Source organism: Lissotriton vulgaris, chromosome 12 (assembly GCF_964263255.1).
Source record: "Lissotriton vulgaris chromosome 12, aLisVul1.2, whole genome shotgun sequence".
In the NCBI taxonomy this organism is placed as follows: Eukaryota; Metazoa; Chordata; class Amphibia; order Caudata; family Salamandridae; genus Lissotriton; species Lissotriton vulgaris.
Genome location: NC_141700.1, coordinates 350,543,604 through 350,565,721, shown reverse-complemented (window position 1 = coordinate 350,565,721; position 22,118 = coordinate 350,543,604).

Genomic DNA, 22,118 nt, shown 5'->3' with positions numbered 1-22,118 from the left:
TTCCTGGTATACTATCTCAGAAAAAACATCATAGCTACAGTGGGAAGTACCCCAAAGTTACCTGTGGGGAGTGTATACAGATCAGGCTGATCAAATGAATTAATAAATTAAATGATATTTATATAGCAAGGAGGCGCCCTGGTGCTCAGTAAAAACACAACATTTGGATAAGAATGAAACTGATTGAAACATAAACATTTTCAACAGTTTTGGATGCCAGGAACACAAAAGAACATCACCTTTTCTAGACCTGCACACCTTGGGAATATGTAGCAATAACATGTTGCAGGAACACATGAATCTGGCTGGATTGGTAGTTGAGTTGATGAGTCTGTCTCTCAAAGAAGAAGGGCCCTTTCTTAACTGGCAATGTTTTGTAGCACTTGGCACTTAAATTGAATGAGCACCACCAACCAACAAAGGGCCAGATGTACTTACAACTGGTCGCAAAATACTGGTCACAGTTTATGGCCATTAATTTTGCAATGTGCTAATTGTCAGGGTATGCTCCGCAGGAACAGGATGACGCAAATATGGGTCCACCTCCTGACGTCACCAACACCCTGAATATCTTACACAGGGTGTTTGAGCTATCAGGCGAGGGAAGGGACAGCAGGGACAAGAACCTGAAACGACAAAAGAACAGGAAACGATATAAACAAAACCTAGAAATATATCTACACTCATGAATTCTTGCTAGTCCTGCATACCTGTAAAGGATTGTGTAGGATTGTATGGGGTAGTCTAGTGGTTGGGGTGGAGCTAGGAGGGAGGAGCAGGAACGGGAGGAGCTAGGGGACAGGAACCGGGCAGTTAGTGTAGGGATGGGGAACGGGGCAGACATGATAATAAAGAGCTACGAATAGAATAGTCTGTGTCCGTGTATCTTTGTAGTGGGGACACTACAGATTGGAATGACCCTTTTCTGGATTCAAAATAAACAGAGTATAAGTCATTCAGTTCCTGTAAAGAAAAACACCACATGAATTGTCTTGATGGATGCACTCTATTCTACTAGAAACAGAGCTTGTTGTAAGTAGCCTGCCATATTACAAAGAAGAATTTGCATTGTATAAGGGTTCTTGGATTCATCAAAAAGCATACATGTCCCTGATTTTCCCAAATGACAAAACAAAAAGTACGTTTTTAGCAAGTTGAGAGGCACGACTCAGCCCCTAAGCACTCAGCCAAGAACCATGTCCCATAATTGAAGATACAATGTGTGCATAGATAAACACGAACGGTAGCGCGAGGCTGCGACCACCTCCCCGCTCCGTTCTCTAGCTATGACCTCGAATGCAATTACTGACAAGCAACTGGTAGCGTGTGGTTGCGACCACCACTCCCGCTCCGGTTAAATAAGTCCCAAACAAAAGAAACACAACATGCAAAGAACCAGCAGCGTGTGGTTGCGTCCACCACTCCCGCTCCGGTGAATTAATAGGCCACTTGACAAAATGAACTAGTGCACAGTAGTATGTAGCGAAACCAGCCACTATGCTCCGCTGTTCCCAAAGAGTACCACACTCACAAGCATCGGAACGGCAACACGAGGATCCGACCACCTCCGTGTTCTGCTTCGTGCGTCGAAAGAACCAAAAGAAAACTGCAGCCCAAGCCAACTAGAACTCATAGCTCCGTAGGAAACAAAAGTTTGAGCAATGTCGTCTGAAAAACGCTGAGCTCCAGACTCACAGCCAGTCTTACCAGTTACAGGGAATATTGCAATTACAGCATGCCAGACCCTCCTGCACAGCTCCCGTTTTCATACTCCACACCTCGGCACGAACGCGTCTGATTCAGACCAAAACCAGGAAGTACAGAATTACGCGCAGAGAGTGCACCGCGCAAGTCCGTAAAATGCTTCCTTTTCATAGAGGATCATGGGAAGTGTAGTTCCAGTACCAAACACGAGGCAGGCGCCGTTTGGCAGATCCTGACATCATGCCCTCCCCCCCCTAGCGCCTCCTAGGGCCAGGTTTCGCAGGAAAACGTCTCTGGAAAGAACGTACCGCAACAGGGGCATGCACATTGGTACAGGGCTCCCATGAATCATCCTCAGCAGAGTACCCTTTCCAGGACACCAGGTACCACAAGATACTCCTACAACATTTGGATTCCTTGATGCTTTTTACCACATATTCCAGCCCACCATCGCACAATACCGGGGGAGGAGCACGACGTCGGGCAGCCAGGGCAGGCTTCAACAAACTGCAGTGAAAGACTGGATGTATCCTGAGTGACATTGGCAGTTTCAATTTATAAGCCACAAGGTTTATTTGCTTCAGGACAGTGTAAGGGCCGATATAGCGAGGGTGAAAAACATTCCTCAACTTGAACAGGATGTTCCGAGTGGACAACCACACTCTGTCGCCCACATGGTACACAGGCCCCTCCGATGGATGTCAATCCGCCCATCGCTTGTATTCATGTTTGACCTTAAGAAAATGCCTCTTCACCATTTGTTGTACAGCATGAAGCTTTGTGACCATACCCATAACAGATGGTTTATTTGCCACCACTCCAGGAATGCTTATCGGCAGAACCTTAGCATCAAAACCGTATTTAGCACAGAAAGGTGACATCCCCACAGAGCCATGCCATGCATTGTTGTAAGCCAATTCCGCCATCCACAACAATGAAACCCAAGACTCCTGGGCTTCCAAAGCATAATAACGTAAGTATTTCTTTAGCGTTTGATTTCATCTTTCTGTCTGCCCATCTGTCTATGGATGAAAACTGGTAGAGAGCGAGGATACAATGTGCAATGCTTGATACCATGATTTCCAAAAACGAGCAATGAACTGTGGCCCTCTGTCTGAAACAATGACCATGGGTATTCCATGAAGGCGAATGATCTCAGTCAACAGCAACTGAGCTGTTTGACCTGCCGTGGGAAGATTCCTGCAAAGTATAAAATGTCCGATCTTGGTTAAGCTGTCAATAACCACCAACACAGCTGTTTTCCCCAGATCAGGAGGTAGCCCTGTGATCAAATCCAAACTTATGCTTTGCCAAGGTCTCTGGGGTGTAGGTATTGTCATGAGTTTCCCTTTACTCTTGGTGTTCACACTTTTAGCGTGAGCACAGACTTTACATTCAGACACCCACAAAGTTACATCGGCTTTCATAGATTCCCACCAGAAGTGTCTCAGCATTAACTGTATGGTTATCTTCACCCCCTGGTGTCCCGTCACTGGTGGTCTATGACACCTCTCAAAAGCCTTCCTCCGAGTCTCCCTTGAGTGTGAGAACAGCTTGTTACTTACAAAAGGCAACCCTTGTTTCAAAGACCAAGCATTCAGGGTTTTTTGTTCCTTGATACTGTCCAAGAAATTCTCACGCAAATTACTTTAGATGGTTCTACAATAGCCAATAAAGCAGTTTTTGCACAAGTATCCTCCCTGCTTTCTAATTGGGATAGGGTATCTGTTTTTTGATAGTCACAACCTGGACGGAAAGTGATCACAAAATCATATCCTGCAAAAAACAGCATCCACCTCATTTGCCTCTGTGTCAGATGTCTAGCAGTCTTCATATACTGGAGGTTACGGTGATCTGAATAAACAGTAACCGGGAACACCGCCGCCCACAGATATTGCCTCCACTCATGAAAAGCCCTTTTTATAGCCAACAGTTCTTTTTTGGCAGTCGTGTAGTTCTTTTCCGCAGTACTCAATTTTTTGGACAGATAAGCCACCGGATGCAGCTGTCCAGTATGTTGGTCTTGTTGAGACAAAATGGCCCGATAGTCTCATCAGAGGCATCAGCCTCTACAATGAAAGGGAACTCAGGTTTAGGATGAGCCAAAATCGGTGCTGAAGTGAAAGATGGTTTAAGGGAATCAAAGGCATTTTCAGCTTCTTTGAACCAATGAAATGCATCTCCCTTTCAGAGTAAGAGGGACAAAGGGTTTGCTACCTGTGAGAAATGGAGGATGAACCACCATCTGTAGTAATTGGAAAACCCTAAAAAGCATTGCACATCCCTCACAGTTTTAGTGATGGGCCATTTCTGTACTGCCTGTACCTTACGTTCTGCCATTTGTAATCCATCAGAGCAAAGCATTTCTCCCAGGAATTCCACCTTCTTCACTCCAAACTCACACTTGCTCAATTTACAAAAAAGACTGTGGTCTCTCAATCGCTGCAGGACCTGAAGGACATGCTTAAAATGCACCCCAGCGTCTTCTGAATATATGAGAATGTCATCTGTATACACCACAACGCTTATGTCCACGTACTCCTTCAAAACATCGTTAAGAAAAAACTGGAATGCCACGGGGCGTTACACAACCCGAACGGCATTACAGTGTATTCGTACAGTCCATAACGTGTCTTGAAGGCCGTCTTCCATTTGTCTCCCTCACGAACACGCACCAAATGGTACGCACCCTGAAGATTCAACCTGGTGTATTTCTTGGCATCTCTTACTTGGTCCAGTAGAACCGAGATAAGAAGGTATAGGTGCCCCATCCCCTAGATCTATACAGTACTCGTATGCCCTGTGCGGAGGCAACTGCTCAGCGATACTTTCACTGAACACATCCCTATAAGATTGATATGCTATGGGTAATGACACTTCCTTCTCAGCTGCAGTGGCCACTAAAAAAGAAAAAGACAAAGCTGCCGGTTGAGTGGGCTGATGTGAATGGAAATGATCTTGACAGTCCTTAGATAGAAATTGTACTGACTTCCCTTTCCAATCAATAGAGGGATTATGATAACTCAGCCACGGCATTCCCAAGATTGTCTCATACTGAGGAGCCTCTATGATGTTTAAGGCTAAAGTGTCTCTATGTTCACCCTCCGGGACCGAGACAGTCAGTTCTACCATCTCTGTTTGTTCTGTAATTAATCCTGACTTTAGTGGCTTGCCGTCCACTGCCCAGACTTATTCCGGTGTTTCCCTGGTGACTCTGTTTAACGATAAACTGGACACCAACCCCTGGTCTATGAAATTACCCGTGGCACCCGAGTCAATCATTACCAAAACCTGGTATATCTTCTGGTTACTCTCTAAGCTCATGGGAAGAACTATGTGAGACACAGTGTCCTGAACTTCCTCAACTGACAAGGAAGGAATCTGCCAATGCTTAACCTCCTCTGATTCTCCCCTATTCTTCTCAGACTTGCCACTACTTGTACCTGTAGAGGACACAGCTAATTTTTTCCTAGACTACCCTCCCGTAGTCTTTGGTTTAGCGGGGCATCCTCGTACATAATGGCCTTTTTTACCACGGTACATGCATAGCCCCTGAACTCTGCGGCTTTCTCCCTCTTATCTGGAATTATGATGCTCGGACAGCACCTAATTCCATTGGTTCATTCCCCTCTACCGGAGGAGACAGACTCTTACATGGAATGTTCTCATTCCTAAAATAACCTCTGTCCCATCTCTTCCTCTCGCCCCGTCTTTCTGCCAATCGACCATCCAATCTTAGAGTTAGGTTAATCATACCTGTACAAGTGGTAGGCTGGGGATCGATCTGGGCTTTTATATCCTTTAACACTTCTCTCAGACCTTGATAGAAAATCGGCATTTGTTTCTCCTCCGGCCAAGAGGTTTCTGCCAGTAGCCGGTTAAAGGTTGTTAGATAATTGACAAGATAATTTCTCCCCTGCCTTAGTTCCAACAGTTTCTTATCTGCACTAAAAGTGGTTGCCCTCCTATCAAAAACCCTTTCGAATTCCGCTCTGAAAGCTGACCAGTCAGATAAGACCGCATAATTATTCCTCACTAAAGAAACAGCCCAATTGGCCCCATCCCCAATCAGATAAGAGATGGCGAAGGCCACCCGAGAATGATTATTTGGAAAGGAAGCTGGTTTGCAGGAGAAATGCAACAGCATCTGTGTTAAAAACACCTGCGTTTTAGAAGGATCCCTGAATAACGTTCAGGACTGGCCAAAGGAATGCGTGGAGGGACATTAACCTGAATAGGAGGATTGGGGAGGGAGGCGTCAAACGAATTCCGAGTTAGTTTGTCCACCCTTTCTCTAAGTGCTGTGGTTTCTGCCCTTGAAGCTGCTAGCTCCTTCTGCAGTAATACAAGGGCCTGAAGGACATCCTCCATGGAGGCCATTACACCCGACAACCGGATCGGGTGGAGCAAAATTCCTGGGCGCGTAATTCTGTCAGGGTATGCTCCGCAGGATCCGGATGCTGCGAATAAGGGTCCACCTCCTGACGTCACCAACACCGTGAATATCTTATACAGGGTGTTCGAGCTATCAGGCGAGGGAAAGGAAGGGAAGGGAAGGGACAGCAGGGACAAGAACCTGAAACGACAAAAGAACAGAAAACCATATAAACAAAGCCTAGAATTATACATACACTCATGAATTCTCGCTAGTTCTGCATACCTGTAAAGGATTGGAATGACCCTTTTCTGGCTTCAAAATAAACAGTGTATAAGTCATTCAGTTCCTGTAAAGAAAAACACCAGATGAATTTTCTTGACGGATGCACTCTATTCTACTAGAAACAGAGCTTGTTGTAAGTAGCCTACCATATTACACAGAAGAATTAGCATTGTATAAAGGTTCTTGGAATCATCAAAAAGCATACATGTCCCTGATTTTCCCAAATGACAAAACAAAAAGTAAGTTTTTAGCAAGTTGAGAGGCACGACTCAGCCCCTAAGCACTCAGCCAAGAACCATGTCCCATAATTGAAGATACAATGTGTGCATAGATAAACACGAACGGTAGCGCGAGGCTGCGACCACCTCCCTGCTCCGTTCTCTAGCTATGACCTCGAATGCAATTACTGACAAGCAACTGGTAGCGTGTGGTTGCGACCACCACTCCCGCTCCGGTTAAATAAGTCCCAAACAAAAGAAACACAACATGCAAAGAACCAGCAGCGTGTGGTTGCGTCCACCACTCCCGCTCCGGTGAATTAATAGGCCACTTGACAAAATGAACTAGTGCACAGTAGTATGTAGCGAAACCAGCCACTATGCTCCGCTGTTCCCAAAGAGTACCACACTCACAAGCATCGGAACGGCAACACGAGGATCCGACCACCTCCGTGTTCTGCTTCGTGCGTCGAAAGAACCAAAAGAAAACTGCAGCCCAAGCCAACTAGAACTCATAGCTCCGTAGGAAACAAAAGTTTGAGCAATGTCGTCTGAAAAACGCTGAGCTCCAGACTCACAGCCAGTCTTACCAGTTACAGGGAATATTGCAATTACAGCATGCCAGACCCTCCTGCACAGCTCCCGTTTTCATACTCCACACCTCGGCACGAACGCGTCTGATTCAGACCAAAACCAGGAAGTACAGAATTACGCGCAGAGAGTGCACCGCGCAAGTCCGTAAAATGCTTCCTTTTCATAGAGGATCATGGGAAGTGTAGTTCCAGTACCAAACACGAGGCAGGCGCCGTTTGGCAGATCCTGACATCATGCCCTCCCCCCCTAGCGCCTCCTAGGGCCAGGTTTCGCAGGAAAACGTCTCTGGAAAGAACGTACCGCAACAGGGGCATGCACATTGGTACAGGGCTCCCATGAATCATCCTCAGCAGAGTACCCTTTCCAGGACACCAGGTACCACAAGATACTCCTACAACATTTGGAATCCTTGATGCTTTTTACCACATATTCCAGCCCACCATCGCACAATACCGGGGGAGGAGCACGACGTCGGGCAGCCAGGGCAGGCTTCAACAAACTGCAGTGAAAGACTGGATGTATCCTGAGTGACATTGGCAGTTTCAATTTATAAGCCACAAGGTTTATTTGCTTCAGGACAGTGTAAGGGCCGATATAGCGAGGGTGAAAAACATTCCTCAACTTGAACAGGATGTTCCGAGTGGACAACCACACTCTGTCGCCCACATGGTACACAGGCCCCTCCGATGGATGTCAATCCGCCCATCGCTTGTATTCATGTTTGACCTTAAGAAAATGCCTCTTCACCATTTGTTGTACAGCATGAAGCTTTGTGACCATACCCATAACAGATGGTTTATTTGCCACCACTCCAGGAATGCTTATCGGCAGAACCTTAGCATCAAAACCGTATTTAGCACAGAAAGGTGACATCCCCACAGAGCCATGCCATGCATTGTTGTAAGCCAATTCCGCCATCCACAACAATGAAACCCAAGACTCCTGGGCTTCCAAAGCATAATAACGTAAGTATTTCTTTAGCGTTTGATTTAATCTTTCTGTCTGCCCATCTGTCTATGGATGAAAACTGGTAGAGAGCGAGGATACAATGTGCAATGCTTGATACCATGATTTCCAAAAACGAGCAATGAACTGTGGCCCTCTGTCTGAAACAATGACCATGGGTATTCCATGAAGGCGAATGATCTCAGTCAACAGCAACTGAGCTGTTTGACCTGCCGTGGGAAGATTCCTGCAAAGTATAAAATGTCCGATCTTGGTTAAGCTGTCAATAACCACCAACACAGCTGTTTTCCCCAGATCAGGAGGTAGCCCTGTGATCAAATCCAAACTTATGCTTTGCCAAGGTCTCTGGGGTGTAGGTATTGTCATGAGTTTCCCTTTACTCTTGGTGTTCACACTTTTAGCGTGAGCACAGACTTTACATTCAGACACCCACAAAGTTACATCGGCTTTCATAGATTCCCACCAGAAGTGTCTCAGCATTAACTGTATGGTTATCTTCACCCCCTGGTGTCCCGTCACTGGTGGTCTATGACACCTCTCAAAAGCCTTCCTCCGAGTCTCCCTTGAGTGTGAGAACAGCTTGTTACTTACAAAAGGCAACCCTTGTTTCAAAGACCAAGCATTCAGGGTTTTTTGTTCCTTGATACTGTCCAAGAAATTCTCACGCAAATTACTTTAGATGGTTCTACAATAGCCAATAAAGCAGTTTTTGCACAAGTATCCTCCCTGCTTTCTAATTGGGATAGGGTATCTGTTTTTTGATAGTCACAACCTGGACGGAAAGTGATCACAAAATCATATCCTGCAAAAAACAGCATCCACCTCATTTGCCTCTGTGTCAGATGTCTAGCAGTCTTCATATACTGGAGGTTACGGTGATCTGAATAAACAGTAACCGGGAACACCGCCGCCCACAGATATTGCCTCCACTCATGAAAAGCCCTTTTTATAGCCAACAGTTCTTTTTTGGCAGTCGTGTAGTTCTTTTCCGCAGTACTCAATTTTTTGGACAGATAAGCCACCGGATGCAGCTGTCCAGTATGTTGGTCTTGTTGAGACAAAATGGCCCGATAGTCTCATCAGAGGCATCAGCCTCTACAATGAAAGGGAACTCAGGTTTAGGATGAGCCAAAATCGGTGCTGAAGTGAAAGATGGTTTAAGGGAATCAAAGGCATTTTCAGCTTCTTTGAACCAATGAAATGCATCTCCCTTTCAGAGTAAGAGGGACAAAGGGATTGCTACCTGTGAGAAATGGAGGATGAACCACCATCTGTAGTAATTGGAAAACCCTAAAAAGCATTGCACATCCCTCACAGTTTTAGTGATGGGCCATTTCTGTACTGCCTGTACCTTACGTTCTGCCATTTGTAATCCATCAGAGCAAAGCATTTCTCCCAGGAATTCCACCTTCTTCACTCCAAACTCACACTTGCTCAATTTACAAAAAAGACTGTGGTCTCTCAATCGCTGCAGGACCTGAAGGACATGCTTAGAATGCACCCCAGCGTCTTCTGAATATATGAGAATGTCATCTGTATACACCACAACGCTTATGTCCACGTACTCCTTCAAAACATCGTTAAGAAAAAACTGGAATGCCACGGGGCGTTACACAACCCGAACGGCATTACAGTGTATTCGTACAGTCCATAACGTGTCTTGAAGGCCGTCTTCCATTTGTCTCCCTCACGAACACGCACCAAATGGTACGCACCCTGAAGATTCAACCTGGTGTATTTCTTGGCATCTCTTACTTGGTCCAGTAGAACCGAGATAAGAAGGTATAGGTGCCCCATCCCCTAGATCTATACAGTACTCGTATGCCCTGTGCGGAGGCAACTGCTCAGCGATACTTTCACTGAACACATCCCTATAAGATTGATATGCTATGGGTAATGACACTTCCTTCTCAGCTGCAGTGGCCACTAAAAAAGAAAAAGACAAAGCCGCCGGTTGAGTGGGCTGATGTGAATGGAAATGATCTTGACAGTCCTTAGATAGAAATTGTACTGACTTCCCTTTCCAATCAATAGAGGGATTATGATAACTCAGCCACGGCATTCCCAAGATTGTCTCATACTGAGGAGCCTCTATGATGTTTAAGGCTAAAGTGTCTCTATGTTCACCCTCCGGGACCGAGACAGTCAGTTCTACCATCTCTGTTTGTTCTGTAATTAATCCTGACTTTAGTGGCTTGCCGTCCACTGCCCAGACTTATTCCGGTGTTTCCCTGGTGACTCTGTTTAACGATAAACTGGACACCAACCCCTGGTCTATGAAATTACCCGTGGCACCCGAGTCAATCATTACCAAAACCTGGTATATCTTCTGGTTACTCTCTAAGCTCATGGGAAGAACTATGTGAGACACAGTGTCCTGAACTTCCTCAACTGACAAGGAAGGAATCTGCCAATGCTTAACCTCCTCTGATTCTCCCCTATTCTTCTCAGACTTGCCACTACTTGTACCTGTAGAGGACACAGCTAATTTTTTCCTAGACTACCCTCCCGTAGTCTTTGGTTTAGCGGGGCATTCTCGTACATAACGGCCTTTTTTACCACGGTACATGCATAGCCCCTGTACTCTGCGGCTTTCTCCCTCTTATCTGGAATTATGATGATCGGACAGCACCTAATTCCATTGGTTCATTCCCCTCTACCGGAGGAGACAGACTCTTACATGGAATGTTCTCATTCCTAAAATAACCTCTGTCCCATCTCTTCCTCTCGCCCCGTCTTTCTGCCAATCGACCATCCAATCTTAGAGTTAGGTTAATCATACCTGTACAAGTGGTAGGCTGGGGATCGATCTGGGCTTTTATATCCTTTAACACTTCTCTCAGACCTTGATAGAAAATCGGCATTTGTTTCTCCTCCGGCCAAGAGGTTTCTGCCAGTAGCCGGTTAAAAGTTGTTAGATAATTGACAAGATAATTTCTCCCCTGCCTTAGTTCCAACAGTTTCTTATCTGCACTAAAAGTGGTTGCCCTCCTATCAAAAACCCTTTCGAATTCCGCTCTGAAAGCTGACCAGTCAGATAAGACCGCATCATTATTCCTCACTAAAGAAACAGCCCAATTGGCCCCATCCCCAATCAGATAAGAGATGGCGAAGGCCACCCGAGAATGATTATTTGGAAAGGAAGCTGGTTTGCAGGAGAAATGCAACAGCATCTGTGTTAAAAACACCTGCGTTTTAGAAGGATCCCTGAATAACGTTCAGGACTGGCCAAAGGAATGCGTGGAGGGACATTAACCTGAATAGGAGGATTGGGGAGGGAGGCGTCAAACGAATTCCGAGTTAGTTTGTCCACCCTTTCTCTAAGTGCTGTGGTTTCTGCCCTTGAAGCTGCTAGCTCCTTCTGCAGTAATACAAGGGCCTGAAGGACATCCTCCATGGAGGCCATTACACCCGACAACCGGATCGGGTGGAGCAAAATTCCTGGGCGCGTAATTCTGTCGGGGTATGCTCCGCAGGATCCGGATGCTGCGAATAAGGGTCCACCTCCTGACGTCACTAACACCCTGAATATCTTATACAGGGTGTTCGAGCTATCAGGCGAGGGAAAGGAAGGGAAGGGAAGGGACAGCAGGGACAAGAACCTGAAACGACAAAAGAACAGAAAACCATATAAACAAAGCCTAGAATTATACATACACTCATGAATTCTCGCTAGTTCTGCATACCTGTAAAGGATTGGAATGACCCTTTTCTGGCTTCAAAATAAACAGTGTATAAGTCATTCAGTTCCTGTAAAGAAAAACACCAGATGAATTTTCTTGACGGATGCACTCTATTCTACTAGAAACAGAGCTTGTTGTAAGTAGCCTACCATATTACACAGAAGAATTAGCATTGTATAAAGGTTCTTGGAATCATCAAAAAGCATACATGTCCCTGATTTTCCCAAATGACAAAACAAAAAGTAAGTATTTAGCAAGTTGAGAGGCACGACTCAGCCCCTAAGCACTCAGCCAAGAACCATGTCCCATAATTGAAGATACAATGTGTGCATAGATAAACACGAACGGTAGTGCGAGGTTGCGACCACCTCCTCGCTCCGTTCTCTAGCTATGACCTCAAATGCAATTACTGACAAGCAACCGGTAGCGTGTGGTTGCGACCACCACTCCCGCTCCGGTTAAATAAGTCCCAAACAAAAGAAAGACAACAGACAAACAACCGGCAGCGTGTAGTTGCGTCCACCACTCCCGGTCCGGTGAATTAATAGGCCACTTGACGAAATGAACTAGTGCACGGTAGCATGTAGCTAAACCAGCCACTATGCTCCACTGTTCGCAAAGTGTACCACGCTCATAAGCATCGGAACGGCAACACGAGGATCCGACCACCTCCGTGTTCCGCTTCGTGCGTCCAAAGAACCAAAAGAAAACGGCAGCGCGAGCCAAGTAGAACTCAGCGCTCCGTAGAAAACAAAAGTTTGAGCAATGTCGTCTGAAAAACCCTGAGCTCCAGACTCACAGCCAGTCTTACCGGTCACAGGGAATATTGTAATTACAGCATGCCAGACCCACCGGCACAGCTCCCGTCTTCATACTCCACACCTCGGCACAAACGCGTCTGATTCAGACCAAAACCAGGAAGTACAGAATTACGCACACAGAGTGCACCGCGCAAGTCAGTAAAATACTTCTTCATCATAGAGGATCATGGGAAGTGTAGTTCCAGTACCAGACACAAGGCAGGCGCCGTTTGGCAGATCCTGACATCATGCCCTCCTCCACTAGCGCCTCCTAGGGCCAGGTTTCGCAGGATTATGCTTAGTATCTATGTGGCAAAATGCAGAAGCATTGCTCTGTACGGTGCAGGGATTTGGGGGTATCAGGATGCAACATCACTGCAAATTGCAGAAAATAATTTTTTTAGATACCTCCTTGCCCTTCCTAAGGGCACATCTGTTTATAATTGCCACGCCGAACTAGGTATGGACCATTTAACTGACCTGATTAGAATCCAGCCAATTTTGCTGTGGCGCAGAGTTTGGGCGACACAAGAACTTGGCCTAAACCAGGGTATAATCAGAGACGTCATGGGCCTTGATAACATAATGCGCATTAAATGGCTTGAGTATGTCAGGAAGGTCCTAACCGACCTACAAAGGTCAGAGTGGTATAGTAACCCTAAGCTAATTGGGGAAATCCCCAAGAAAGTCTTGAAACAACTTTGTATGGAGCACTTTAGCCTGATAAGGTGTGTAGGGGAGGTCATCAAGAAAACAGTGACTGAACATCAACTGTCACTGACCACCCATAAAATACAACCTTATTTAAATCTTGTGACTTTGGGGTTTGAACGCTTTATCTTGACCAGATTTAGGATTAACCTATTCCACCGCCTAGTGACGTTCCCAGTTAAAAATGATTGGAACAGAACTCTTGCCTTATGTCCATGTGATAACATCTCATCCCAAACTACTTTCCATCTGGTTTTGTTTTGTAAACTGTATATAAAAGAACGTTGTAGATGGATTAGGCAATATTTGAGATGTGGTGCATGGCGGCAATGTAGGCCAGCGTACTTGAATCTGCAGCAGTTGGGGAACCCTGTATGTATAACGACCATGACAGTGTTTTTAAAAAGTGTTTTAAGACTACGGAATTAATTTGAACAGTTAAATATTGGATAGATTCACTGCAATGATTTAATACTTTTCTTAATCTAATTGTTATTTATTATTGTTATATTGTATAGATGTATTTTTGATTGCACCTGCTTTTATGATTTTTAACATTGTGAAATCGAATAAAGCTTACTGAAACTGAAACCAAACACGAGGCAGGTGCCGTTTGGGGAGATCCTGACACTAATAGGTCGGTTTGCAAATGACCGATTCTTAGGGGATCGCAGTTCGACCTATCTCATGAATATTAATGAGGCAGGTTGCAAACAGTGACACAGTAGGACTCATTACCATCACAGTGATGGTGACCTGTTGAGGTCAGTAGAACATCATGTCTGTGATTGCTCTTAAATAAAGCAGTTTTTTTCTTTAAATGCAGCTTAATTTCCATAAAGGAAAACAAATGTATTATAACAAAACAAAAAAAAGTATAATTTTTACTTTTTAACATTCACAAAGGGGAAAGGGTCTCCAAGGAACCACTTCCCTTTGGAGAATGCCTTATCACCTCCTTTGAGGAGGGGGTATGATATTAGTGTTTTGCGACCGGAATGTGGTTGCAAAATGTTAAAACATACCATGCCTTTTTGCTGTCCAAACCGCGCCTTTTGTGACTGCAAAAAAGGCTTTGTACATCTGTCCCCTGGTCTTTTCAGATGGGAGGAGATGGAATGCCAATTAGGGTTGTTAAGTACCTATCTGTCTGCAAAGTTTTGGACCACCTGCAGCCACTGTAACGAGCCAACTGGAAGACCCAAATATAAGTTGTTAGCATAATCCAACTTGGCCATGATCAAAGAGTGCATTTTATGGCTATGATTGGGAACTATCTTCATGATTTTCTTCAAAGAACGAAGCAAGGCAAAACAAGAAGCTGTTACAATTAGAACTTGTGTAAGGAAGGAAAAATCTTTATTGAGTTTGATCCCCAGATTTCTTACTATGGAGGTCTGGGCGGGATGTTCTCCCAGTTCCGGTGGTAACTATTTGACCACAGTTGCTTAATACCGCCAAGGAGCAAGATTTCCAACTTATCAGAATAGAGCTCCAAACAGCTCTTTTGGATCTAGTCTGTCACAGTGGTGAGACACCCTTTAAAAACCTAGTATACATTTGGTAACATTATGAAAAGAAAACATTAGCTGGGTTTCTACAACATATGACACCACCTTGAGGCCAAAGAAATCAATAATGTATGCAAGGGGGCCATAAACTTTAAAAACGTAGTGCTTAGTGCTGAGACCAGAGAAACACCATGTCTAAGCGCTTTAGAAGCTGAAACAAAGGGGGGAAGGTAGAAAGACAAGTTACTGCCAGAGCTATATATTAATCAGCTTCTCTAGCATTTTGGAGACTGGTAGTATATAAGATATGGGCCTTAGGGATGCCATTGACGTCTGCTAAACAGGGTGTCATAGGTGACACCAGCTCAATCAGTAATCACTGTGAGAAGCTTGCTCTGCCAAATTCAGAGTAGATTATCTCTGTTTTATTATGGAAAAAAGTGACACATGATCAGATATTTCCACAGGAGAAAACCTTTGCATACAGATTGCTGGTGTGAGGAAAGATTGGACTATTTTGTACATTTCCCTCAAGGCATTTGAAGTTGAAGACATTTTCAAAGAAAACACTTTACATATAGATTCACGAAAAGACTTTAGTGCTACTTTGTATAAGTTTTTCACTGCAAGATCAATATTTCTATGCCAAGTTCTCTCCGTTTGTTTACCATGCCTTTTTTAATCTCTGAGCTCAGAGGTAAACCAAAGGGTGGAAGGTTTTACACTCTTAAAAGTGAAACTTTTTGAGAGCACAGTTTGGTTAATGGCTGTAGAAAGCCGTAGGTTGTTGGTATTCACATCAACTGTTGTATATCCTGTACATGTGGGATTAGGTGAAGATAATAATGTTGGTAATTTTTTTCTGTAAAATTGTGCCATGCACATGAGTGTTTAATTTGAAGATTAGTTGATTGTACAGCCATTATGGCCAGTACAAAAAAAGAGAATGGCACCAAAGTGACCAGATGAGCCAAGAAGGCAAACCTACACACAAATCTGTAAAATTTCAAAGGTCCAATCGTGATAAATGCCTGCTATTTGAGTCGGACAGAGTCCAACTGTGGAAGATTAAGCCCTAAACGTGAATTGTATAAATGACAGTCTGTTCTGTAGTTAGGGTTTTCTAAATCAAACAATCAATCAATCAGGGGCTTGTAAAGCGAGGCTACTCATCCTTGAGGGTCTCAAGGAGCTGGGGGTGGGGACTACTGGTTGTATTGGGTGGAGGATCATTTGAAGAGCCAGGTCTTGAGGTCCTCCCTGAATGAACATTGAAACATCCAAGAAAGGAAAATTTGGAGTACTGAATACAATGAGGAGCTAAAAAGTCCACAAATGCATTGGAAAACTCTAAAAGATATTTTGCTGGGTGATAGATAAGCAAACCCATCATAATTTATTTCCAGTTAATAAACTTTTAGTTTGCAACATGCTTAACCGTTAGTTAAATGTGTGCATACATTATTCTACATTTAGATTAAATGAAATGAGCCATTTACATGATTTGAAATTGCTAGTTAGGTTGTGTACCTTAACAAGGACACGAGTGGGCCCATCTGCCCAGTTGTTCCATTGGGGCAGAATCTGCATCACTTGCCATTGATACGCTTTTGAATGTATTATTTTAACCTAAATGTGAGATAAAGGGCCACCCCAGTGGACATAGCAGAGATTCAAGTATGTGCTAAATTTGTGTGGTGATAACACCATGCATATCTATCAGTAGGTGGTGGTAAAGGACGGTTCTCAAAAGGCATAGATAGAATTCGCCCCAAAATCCATCCGAATCTTCCCCAACCCAATCCGTGCCTCTAGTTTCCAGCGTTCCAGTTAGGAAAATTGGCAGTGTTCAGGCATTCCTGAAGTGGTTGTAGTGTCCTAGGAGTGTGATTATAGTAGGGTTATGCATCTTTGATTTTGTTGTTGAGCCTTTTGGTGTTTATTCACTTTAGTGAGTTAGTGTGCTCTGCTGTGTGGTGTCTATTTTGAGTCTAGGCGGGCTTTGTTTTGTGAGTTTGTGATATTGCCTTATGTATTTTGTCTGTGCTTATGGAGAGAAAATACCTGTTGCTAGGAGTTGAAGTTTGGTTATTGAACCCGTCATAGTCAAAGATCCCAGGAAAATACATTGAGTATCTTATGTAGTAACTTGTCTTTTAAGGTTTGTGGTGTTAGACCATGAAAGTGATATGGGGCACACTGTGATAGCAACTTTTAACTTCTATTGTGAAATTGTATGAACTGAGGTTAGTGTTCAGTTAACTCCTTTGCACACATGAGCCAACTGCACTGGTCAGGGTGATTTCCAGCTAGTTGAGATTTCACCTTGTGTGTGTGATAGCACCAAGAATCTGTTATTTCCTGATTCCCCTAGAGTTACTATGTACCCTGAACTTTGGTTTAGTGGAACAGACAAGAGCTTTGTTTTGTTTCTAAATAATTGTTTGCAGTAACTGATTGATGTTGAGTAAAAGCTGCCACTTGGTGTTGTGAGTTGCATCATAAGTTGCGGGCTGATATTGGTCAGCAGGTGTGTGTGCTGGGATGAGACAGGTTGCTAACCTCAGAGATTGCTGTGCAATGAGTGTACTGTTCTATGTTGTCACGCTGAGTTTGGTGGTTAGTGTTGTTCTTTGCTTTATGATCCGTTGAGGCCTATCAGTTATTTTGATTTACATTCATTGAATTGCACTGTTATTCGCAGAGTAAATATGACATTTCTCAAGAAATTAAGGCCTTTGTTTAGGGGTGATGTGTAAATAACCCATCTGTAGGGATGAATAAACCTCTCCAGAGGGGACGTCTGCTCATTACAAGACCTCTGAGCCCAAAGAGTTAAATATAATTTACCTCAATACACTCCATGGTCAAGCATCAGTTAAACATTTTAGATACTGAAGCCCCAGATCTCCTATTAGTCACAGAAACTTGGCTAACCCTGGAATCTATGCCTGACATTCTAGTGGTTCTTCTAAGTAATTATCATTTGATGAAGGCTAACAGACCTCCTGGGAAAAGAGCAGGAGGAGTAGCAGCAATCATCAAAAAAGATCTTTCGGCTACTTCTATTTCCTCCTTTCAAGTGGCTTCAGTGGAAAGTCTCACACTAAAATTAATAATTCCCAAATCCACATTAGTGTGCATACTGATCTATAGACCCCCCCAATGCAATACGAGATTTTATAACTGAATTACCTACCTATCTGACCCCACTTACCATAGACTGCTAAAATATTGTTAATCAGAGACCTGAATTGTTGGTCTACAGAGGAAGGGGGGAAATCGGGGCTCTAAAGAGCTCACAGACTTATTAAACAATCTGAATTTAGAAGGACATATAACGGAATCCACACACAAAGGGCATGCATTAGACCAATTGTGGACCTATAACTTCTTGGTCTGCAACTAAATGAATAAACCATGTGCGTGGTCAGATCACCACCTCATACACTTTGCTATAAACGGCCTATCCTTAGTTAAATCGTTGCGTGACACATAAATACTGACTAGAAATTGGAATCGTGTCCGATTGCCAGAGTTCCTGAATACCTTGAAATCTGCACTCCCGCCCACAACGAATAATGGTAACGAGTTGCAGAGAGCCATCTCCCACTGGCAACTATACACATGTGAAATGCACGCCCCACTACAAAGGAAAGAGAGGGGTTTGAGGGAGCATGAAACCTCTTATTGGTTAACTGCAGAGTTAAAACTAGTAAAACTTAAAACCCGCCAGGCGGAAAGGAAATGGCGGAAAAGCTATTCCCCTGCGAGAAGGAAATGATATGAAAAAGCACTAACTGATTATAAAGCTGCCATTATGGAGGCAAAAAAGCCTTCTACACAAATAGGGTACTTAGCTCTAAAAACAAATCCAAAGATATTTTTAAAATAGTCAGAGAACTTTCCAGTCCTGACTGCGTCACATTGGCCATTACTCCCTCCCAAGTCTTATGTGACAAAATGAATACTTTCTTTGTTGATAAAATTAAGGTCTTTCAGAACTCTATCTCCTCTACTTCTTAGGAATGAAAATCACATAAGCAAGTTACAAATCCCATAACTATGTCTAGTTTTCAAAACATTACCTTAGATCGACTTGCAGAACTTAGAAACAAGATACAATCTGGCTCCCCCAATGACCCTTGTCACGCTAGGGTACAAAAAGATCTCCTCGCATAATTCCCGGATACCTTTCTGTCTCTTCTCAAAATTTCCTTAGAGCAAGGGGTGGTCCCCCTTGCTTTCAAAGAGGCAGTGCTGGTCCCATTGCAAATGAAATCTGGAGTAGACCCCAGCCTTGTCAGCAATTATATACCAATAATGCTCCTCCCTTATCCGGCAAAACTGCTGGAGGCACATGTAGCAAAACGTCTTTGTGGATTTATCGGAGAGACAAATTTTCTCGACTCCCATCAGGCAGGCTTCAGACCATCACACTCTACTGAATCAGTTATTTTGAGTGTAGTGGATGATCTGAAGGAGGGTGCAGATAGGGGGTGCACTCAGGCTTTGGTACTACTAGACCTGTCCGCTGCATTCGATACCGTGGATCACACCATATTAGCGGATAGAATGGCAGCGGCGGTCCTGAGGGGCACTCCACTGGATTGGATGCTCTCATTCTTAGGGGAACATACCCAGTCTGTTAGGCTTGCACCTTTTAACTCAGCCTGGGTCAACACCACATGTGGTGTGCCTCAAGGTTCATCCCTTTCCCCTCATCTGTTTAATATCTATATTTGTCCCCTGATCCACGCTCTTCAAAACGGGGGAGGGAAGGTATATAATTATGCAGATGATATGCAGCTGATTTTCCCAATCGAGGAGACGGAGGAATCCAAGGATTTCTTCCAACATACTATGCTCTTCATGGAAGATTGGATGAGTCATAACCATCTCAAATTAAACTCTGAAAAAACAGAGATAGTTATCTCCAATATCGGACTCGATCAGTGGACACCAGCACATTGGCCAGCTGCGTTGGGTACCCCACCTATCCCTAAAAACTCAGTCAAAAGCCTGCGGTTTAAAATTAATGCTAATCTATGTATGCATGAACAGATCAACCTGGTTACCTCATCTTGCGTCTACCACCTGAGGACCTTTAAGAAAATCAGGAAATTTTTTACCAGGGAGGCAAGCATGCTGGCCTTGATCATGTCCAGGCTGGACAATGCCAACGCCATCTATTTTGGGCTCCATGCCAATCAAACTCATAGCCTGCAGCTGATTCAAAATCAAGCGGCGAGGATAGTCTTTCAGCAACTGAGACATTGTCACACCAAGCCACTTATGAAGCAGCTACACTGGCTTCCTGTGACTCAGCGGTCCATGTTTAAGACAGGGTGTATGGTCTTTAATGCACCCAATGAGACGAGCCCCAAATTTATATCTGCAAAGATCTCATGGTACTTACCCAACCTGAATCTTAGATCAGCCACAATTAATATGCTGACGATTCCTAGATTCAAGCGCAAGAGAATTGGTGGCTCTCGCTTTTCTGTACTTGGCTCTACACTTTGGAATTCTTTGCCGATAGACATCAGACTAACATCGGAGTACACCAACTTCAGGAAAATACTGAAAACATGGTTGTTCACCCTAGCCTACTGTAGAGCTTTTCAGGAAGGCTCTCCCACCCTTCACAGTGCCAAGAGACCTTTTGATATTCTAACGATTAACAAATTTCCTAAACATAAACATGACAACCAGTGTCGGTTTACACATGTATATTTGAGTAAAACTGTTGAATAAGAGCACAGCAAACGAAGGGTCTCTGCAGTTTCCTCCCTATGGCACTTTCAACTTGAGAATAATTGAGAATTTGAGGCAGGTGTGTGAGATGAAGCCCCCAACTAGACCAGCTCAATATGAACCTTTAAATGCATGGGAGCATGCAGCACATGCGAAAGAGAAATCTCAGAACAAATCCAAGAGTACAGTCAAAGGTGGGATGGAAGCAAAGTGGGAAGCATAACAGCAAGCTTAAGGAACAATATGATAGAAGTAGTGAAGATGTATGCTGTACTTCCTTGCAGGAAAACATGAAAGAAGAAAGCACAGTAGGCATGAGACTATTGCTTGAACATGAAAAACCTTGAAAGAACAAGAGACCTTTGGCAACACAGGAACAGTTTGATTAATTAAACAGTGCTGCCAGGAGAACAGTTACAGGCATAGAGTTTGAGGACTGTCTCAACTTACAATCACTCTAAAATGGGTTTTCATACGATTTATTCAATGCCATGCACAGTTCTGGCGATCCAATTTTTGAAAGGAGTGTGAACCGCTGTCTTTAGAATCATATATTAATATATCTGATAGGGAATCCAGGAGGGCCTCAATCTTGTGAGGACACAATGTGGCCAGTGGTTAACGTGTCCAAATGCCCTGCACGGGGAGCATGTGACCACTATGATGTTCTGTGCCCTAATTGGCTATATGTTCCTAACTTTATGTGGCATCTGACTTTATGGTGTTTGGGAGCATGTGTCCCCCTCCGACCATTTGTACTTCATTGGGGCCAACATTCCTTGACCGTTTAGGTGTTGCTGCGCCTTAGGGCATTTGTGCGCTTTACAGATTTTTAAATCAAATCAAAAAGTATTTATTTTTTGTGAGATTGATCTGGAATTTCCTTTTCTTGCATTTGTTTGCTAGCTAAAGGACACCCCACCCACAACATTTCAATCAGTGACCTCAGCCCTGGGTCTCAGATCCTGCCTAACCAGGTATTTCTGAGTCAGGTTAAATTGGAGTTCATGATGGATGAAGTAGTTAATAAAGATGCGATTTTGTTTTTATACATGGATTTATCGTTATTCATATTGACATTACTTGCTCAGTATTAACATTACTGAAGCAAAATCATATGGCATTTATGACAGTGATTCCAGTGAAGATCTCTTAGAGGACCTATTGGCTTCCCGACCATTTCCATAAAACATTGTCCACCCAGAGGTGGAATTCAACCAGCTATAGAGAATCATGCAGGGGCAGCAGAAGGACCATCCTCCCATCGCTGATACAGTTGGGAGTGCACCCTCTGAACAGAGTCATCCGAACAGGAGAACACCCATTGCTACAGGTTCACCTATTGTTGTCCCATTTCCTCCACCTTCAATCCTAAGCAATATTGATGCGATACACCTCCTTTAGATTCCCCAGCCATAACTGTTCCTGTTCCTGCCACCCCCGTACTACTGCTGCTATAGGTCCAGGAGTAAACCCTGAATTACACTTTCTCCGGTTGTAAGTGTGCCTCTTGT